Raw genomic sequence first — 6,723 nt, 5'->3', positions numbered from 1 at the left:
GTGTTATAGGAAAGCATTTTTTTTAAGTGTCGGCACAGAATTGTTAGCCATAAACCTAATTCTTGCTGATTTACCTGTTTTTGATCAATGCTTCTTTGACAACATGTTTTATCAGTGTCAGAAAATATACCTGGTTATTTCCCTGAAATACTAATGTGAAACTACTCAGTGTAAAGGCAATTTTAGCCCCAGATTGTTACAGGAGACTATTAAATTAGAATGTATTAATCTGCAACGTGGGGTTGGCTGTTCATCATGGCCCGATTTCATCTGCCTTATAAATGAGGTTTTTAATTTAGTAGCTGGACACTGAAAGAAAGCCTTACGCGTTTAGTAGTAATTATAGTTGGTAATGTGAACAATCGAAAACAAAAGAATCTGGTGCACTTTCAATGAAATTATTTTAATTCATTGAATTCGCTGAGAATTCCAGTCTTGACCATCTATTCCAGGAGCACGCAGTAGGTGGCACCTAAAAGCTCTTTGGAGGCGAGCAGGCGCCATTTAAGCAGGAGCATCTGCCGCTGCAGCAGTTGGCACAGCTGAGAAGTCCGAGACTGAAGGGGGAAGAAGGAGGGCGAGCCGGAGGACTGTGGGGCGGCTGTGACCGCCCCGGGCCCGCCCGGGCTGGGCGGCGCAGGTGCGCGGGGGCGGGGGGCGCACGGGTGCGGGCGCAGGTGCGCGGGGGCGCAGGGCGCGGGGCGCACGGGCGGGCGAGCAGCTGACAGCATCGTCACGGCGGCGCGAGGGAGCGCGCGCCCCGCCTGCCTGCGGGAGGAGCCCGCATCCTCACAGCCTGCGCTGCCCTGTCCTATGCGAGGCGAGCTCGGAAGAAGCTCTGAGCAGAGTTGCGTTCATCCTCAGGTAACCGATTTCTCTTCCTTTGCTGTGGCTTCGCTGCTTCTTCACTGGGGCACTGACAGCTTTGGCATCCTTGTTTGCCAGCCCCTGAGAAGGGACGCTATCTGGGAGGGCGAGTCAGCAATATAAAGATTGGAGTTGGCAAGGGGGGAAAAAGCTGCATTTCTGTATCCTTGTCAGGGCGGGTGAGCATGTTGGTACACTTTTCTAAAACATGTCCTTAAAAAAAAATCTGCTTCTTACACATTATTTGGGATTCCTTCCAAAGCAGGAGTTCGTGTTTTAGAAAATTCTACGGTGCAGGTGTTTCTATTAATGTAGAAGTTGATTTAATGGATTTACGAAAGTCCTGAAAAGATGTGGTCCAAAGTGAGTGAAATGCGAGGCACGTTAGGGGCTGCTGTTTTGTTTCAGCGTGTTTTCCTACTAGACCGGAGCCCTTCGCGGGCTTGGCTGAGACTTGGCTAAATATTTTATTCTCCTTTTAAAGAATGTGTTTCATGACGTTACAAGTGTTTTTTCCTGTTTCGTTGTTGTAAGAACAGAAGATGGGAAAGGCGCTGCATCCCATCTTTGGTTGTAAGATTGTGGTTCCCATTAAGATGACAATGACTGCTGACAGCTCCCAGGGTCTCCTGCAAAGCATTGCTGGCTTCTCGTCATGTGGGAACCTGCCTGAGTCTTCCATCCTGAAAAATGCTATTTTTCTCCTTTAAAACTCCTATTCACGTTCTCTGGGGGTTTGGGAGACTTTTAAAGCTAGAAGCTCTGTGAATCATGTTACATTCATTGAACGGTGAAATACACCGTTGTGGTGGAATTGTTTCTTCCCACTGTGCAGTGACACAGCTTGCCTTCCTTAGGAATTTATTCTACATATTTGCCCACGTTGTTTTTTGAATGACCCCCTTCCGTGTGAGAAGCCAGTCTTAGCATAGGGGACCTCTTTTGCTTTGAACTAAAAACTTACAAAAATATATATTCTTTTTAAGGAAGATTTTCTAGATAACAGTAAAAGGCTGGAGCATTTTACATTCCAAATCAGTCCAAATGCGCTTCTTTTCCAGTGGCATTTGGATTCGAAGAGGTGGAGTGGGAGGGAGAGAAAAGAGGAGGATAAAATTAGAATAAATTTAACAAATTTGTGGGGGAATACTATTTTTTTGGTTGTTGCCTGAAATTGCAAATTGTCAAGAATTCTATCTCTGGAAATGCAGGAGATCCTATGGGCTGAGGTAAAGGAAAATCCATAGTTCATTTTATAGAAACAGAAGACACAAAGCAGGGAAGCATTTTCATCCCATTTAACACATGGCATTTAATTTGGTAATAGGGACCATGGTGCCTGGTGAACACAGGAAGGAAGGGGAGAGAGAGGTGATTGTCTCCACCATCGCACAGAATTGCTGCTCAGTTATCTCTGCAAGATGGCAAATATATGTGCACGGTTATTGCAGAAACCTCCAGAATCTTTTCTTGTTACAGCTTTAATAGAGTTGTTCCAAAGAAGAGACTCAGAAAACACCTGAATTGAATTCCAAGTTGTGGAAGTCCCTTTTCAGCTTGTGTCTAGCAAGCTAGCATTCTCAGCAGTCAGCAGTGCCATCTCACCATGAGAACAGAGAAGACTTTATTCATTTCATGCTGTGCATCTCCTAGAAACCACACCTGATTTTATTAGAAATGTATTATTTCAGGAGTAAATACTGTCTCTAATCTAATACCTGCATATCTTATTGAAAAATTAAAACCTTTGAAAAATAACAGGGTTCTTTTTATCAAAAAGAGAGTGTAGCTGTGATAATAAACACATATGTTCATTTTTCTAATTTTGTGGCCATAGTTGATATATATTAGTATATTGCAAAATAACATTAATTTAGACAAAATCATTATTTTCCCCCAAGATAAAGGCAGTCAATTTTTGCAGTAGAGAATTTCTTTGTTACTAAGAGGAACATTTGACTGTCTGGGTGAGGAGGTTGCCTGCCAGCTGTTTTAAGTTAAAATGGGCTCAGTGCTGACCTGTAACATTCAGTTCAGATGACCATGGTGCCCCATTCCCGCTTATATGGTGAATCGAGTCTATCGTCTGTCTTGTCTATCATCTGTTTATCATCCAGCTATCAATCATTTATTTATCTACTTGGTATGGATGTTTATAATGGACAGATGTCTTTTTAAAGGCAAAACTGATTTCTAGGACACTGGTTTTGGTTCTGATTTTTCTAGGAAAATAGCTGCTCTTAAAAGGGGAGGTGGTGATTGTCATGTTGTCACAATTGCTAATGTTCTTTCACAAGTAAAATTGACGCATGCATGCACATTTAAGGATTAACGTAAAAATTATTTGATTTCAAATTATGTTTTAGTTTTTATTTTTATTATGTGGCTTGCAAGTCTGGCTTCCTTGACCAGGTAAGTACTTTTTAAAGTACTCGGAACAAATGCCGTCTCATCCTCTCCTCCTTTGCTCTTGTCACTAGCAAATTCAGGAAAGGAAGATTGCTGTAGCTCTCTCCTTAGTGCAGTTAAGTGTTTTCCCATAAATCAGTACCGTCCAATAGAAATAAAGTGTTTGAGCCACATGCATAATTTAACGTGTCTTAGTAGTCACAATAGAAAAGTAAATATAAACAGGTGAAATTAATTTTAATAATATATTTTCTTTAACCCAGTATATTAAAAAAATGACCATTTCAAGATGTAGTCAATACAAAATACTAATATTTTACATTTTTTTATGTTGTCTTACAGAGCATCTCAATTCAGATTAGCCATGTTTCCAGAGGTCAATAGCCCATGTAGCTAGAGACTGTTATATTGGCCAGCACAACTATAGAACGTTAACCTTTTGACAAAGCAATTTAAAAGCTGAAATATTAAATTAAATTGGTTACACACTATCAAAAATAAATATATAAATGATCTCAAATTGCTATAAGACCTGTGTCCTACCCTGCCCTGCGATTAAGTAGTTGTGCAGTCTTGAACCTATTTTTACTGCTTTATTGGTAAAACAAGAGGATTGGGTCAAATACTTCCCCTGGTTTTATGAAAAATAACCAGTAGATGTGCATTCAACCTGCAGGCAACCTAGAGATCTACTGTAGCAGAAAAAAAGGGAGCAGACTTAGTGGTGGGCATTGCCATTTTGCACCAAGTTTGCTTTGGTCCAGTCCCTGAGGCCCCATGCCTCATTGGAGATCATTCAATTTTCATATTTAAATTACTTTATTGGGCAAGTAGCAGCAAACCCATTGTAAAATCAATAGATAACTAGTGAGCTAGTATTTAGATCTTTTAATATTATCCTTCACTAGCATGCATATCTTTGTTCGTATCTATTTCAACACCATTAAATAAAGTTTGGTGAAATGTAATGCTTTATAATTGACTGATCCATGAGTACTGACTTCCTGAAACACAGAAATGAATACCTTAATGAAAAGATGTCAGTTTCTTCACCCAGTCTCTGGATAGCTTGTGTGATCAATGAGTGCTGGGTACCATTTCCATCGCATGGCTTTCTGCCCCGGAAATCATGACAGGACATTTAAAGAGAGCTTTTTTTTGTATGAAAGGAGTTTATGCACCGTTTTTCTAAAACTAATTAATGTCTGGAAAGTGATGTTTTTCTGAGGAAATAAGAGAACAGAGGAACACTCCATTAGGCCTCCCTATAGTAATTTGTGTCTTTCTCTGTGTGTCTCTGTTTGTCTCTCTGTGTGTCTTTCTCTCTCCTTCATCCCTCTTCCCCCAACACCCCTTAACTTCCGAAGCTGGGCTCCAGAAGAGTCCAGATAGTCATCAGCATTTAGACAGAGAAGCCTTTGCAGGGGTAACTTATGTCCTCTTTACAGTCAGAGGTGTTTTATTGGAGCACCTCTGTGACTTCTGAATTTGGAGTTTATCTTCAGATGATGCTGAGCAAAGAGGAAAAATGATCAGTAACCAGGACTCTGCATCCAGAGCAAAGTCAGGAGTTCTCTCAGGTCTCTGTTACATTAAAAATCCAGCTCAAAGGCATTTTCCTTTTGGTATAAACTTGAACTCATCTCCCCAACCCCACCACCCAGCTGCCACCCCCCTCCCCCCGCCACTTACATATTCACCCATAAGAGCAGTGGGTTATATCATTGCCTTCTTGAAATAGACCCCTGAGACTTAAAGAAAAGTGTTTGTGGAATAGTCCCCTACACTGAAAGAAGAATTGTGCTTCTCTTTTGAGGCCCCTTTGGGCTTCATTGGGTTCTTGACCACAGAGTAGTGGGAGGGCATCGCAAAATGTAAAACTGACCTTACTGTTTTTGTAAGGTGTATGTAAGTGTACATCTGTGTAGGGTCTGTGTAAGCTCTATGCAAGGAAAAAAGAGCCTGGAAATGTTGAATGATAGGAATGACTGGGTGACCTAGATTTTGAAAAGAATCTAAATTTTCCAGGATATCGTGACAACCACATGTTTATATATTTTTGATTATTCCAAGTAGATTTACAGATGGCACTCTGGGCACCTCTTCTTTGTTCTGCCCTTCTTTTAAATGTTAATTTAAATTCCTCTAAATATACCATCAATTTCAAGATGCAGAAATAAATCAGATTGTTGGAGCAACTATTTAAACATAAAGAATGAAAATGTAGATATAGAGAATGTTTAATGATCTCATAGTAGGGAAGAATTTTCTAAGGATGATGCCAAACTGGGATTCTAAAGAGGAAAAGCTTGTTAAATTTGGCTTCACAGAAATTTTAAATTTCTGTCCAGGAAAAAGAAACAATATTGAAGGACAAATGGCAGCTGGGAATAAACATTTTCAACTTATTTAAGATGAGGTCTAATTTCCTTAATACAGTAGGTCTCAGATTTTGAACATTCAAATCACCTGATGGGATGGTTAAACCTGAGATTGCTGGGTTCAACCCAAGAGACTCTGATTCAGTGGGGCTATGGCAGTTGGAGCGTGGTCCCAGGTGAGGGGGACAGTGCTGGTCTGCTGAGCACAGCTTGAGAATGACCGCCTTGAAATAGGACAGATACGATCGTTGCAAACTAATAGGAAACTGAGCAGAGCACAGGATCATGCAGGTCTCAAAGATACAAATTACTTTTAACATATGAAGAAATGCTCAGTCTCACACAAATTAAATAAATACAATTTAAACAGTCATGAGAAACAGCCTTCTTGTTACATTGGGGAGGATCCAAGAATTGATAATACATCCCCACTGGGCTATGCCAGGTGCGAGGAACTAGCACTGTCACACACCATTAGGGGCAAATTGCTGGTAATTTTGGAGAGCAACTGGCAATCTCTACCAAATTTAAAATGCACATACACTTTGATCCAGTAGTTCCATTTATAGGAGGTTAGTCTACATGTAGACTCAAAAATGTGATGAGATAATTATATGTTTGTTGAGCAAAAAAAGCAGTCAGTGAGAAACTGGCTGATAAATGATGGACCATCTCAGGAGTTCTATGCAGCTGGTAAAAAGCACAATATGGCTCCACATGTACTAATATGGATCTGCATGAACACTGGATACTACACTCGCATTTGTGTGTGCGTGTTTCTGTCACTAATGAGCTGTCAGTTGATATCTATCCCTCTTTGCCTAGATACCATTTTGTTAACACCTGATACCACTAAACTCATAACACATACTAAATGTTTCAGTACAAACCCTCCTTTCCCATTTGATTTGTGCGCTTGACTATTTCTGGTGATTGAAACAGAGATCATGTTGCATAAGATGCCTCTGTGAGTTGATGTGAAAAAACGAGCCTGATCAAGTTAATGCATTGGAAACGGATATGACATATATATATATATATATATATATATATATATATATATATA

General features: G+C 40.3%; 1 protein-coding gene across 2 annotated transcripts in view; it reads left to right on the top strand.

The window, feature by feature from the left end:
• The first annotated feature begins 697 nt into the window (after positions 1-697).
• Positions 698-6,723, top strand: part of DIRAS2 (DIRAS family GTPase 2) — a 29,941-nt gene continuing 23,915 nt past the window's right edge. For both annotated transcript variants that reach the window (XM_007193417.2, XM_007193418.2), the window contains exon 1: positions 698-864. The gene's annotated coding sequence lies outside the window, so the exon portion shown is untranslated. The remainder of the gene's footprint in view (positions 865-6,723) is intronic.

The sequence above is a fragment of the Balaenoptera acutorostrata genome, chromosome 6 (genome assembly GCF_949987535.1).
Source record: "Balaenoptera acutorostrata chromosome 6, mBalAcu1.1, whole genome shotgun sequence".
Lineage (NCBI taxonomy): Eukaryota > Metazoa > Chordata > Mammalia > Artiodactyla > Balaenopteridae > Balaenoptera > Balaenoptera acutorostrata.
Note: the sequence above shows the minus strand (reverse complement) of the source record. Positions and strands in the feature narration are given on the sequence as shown.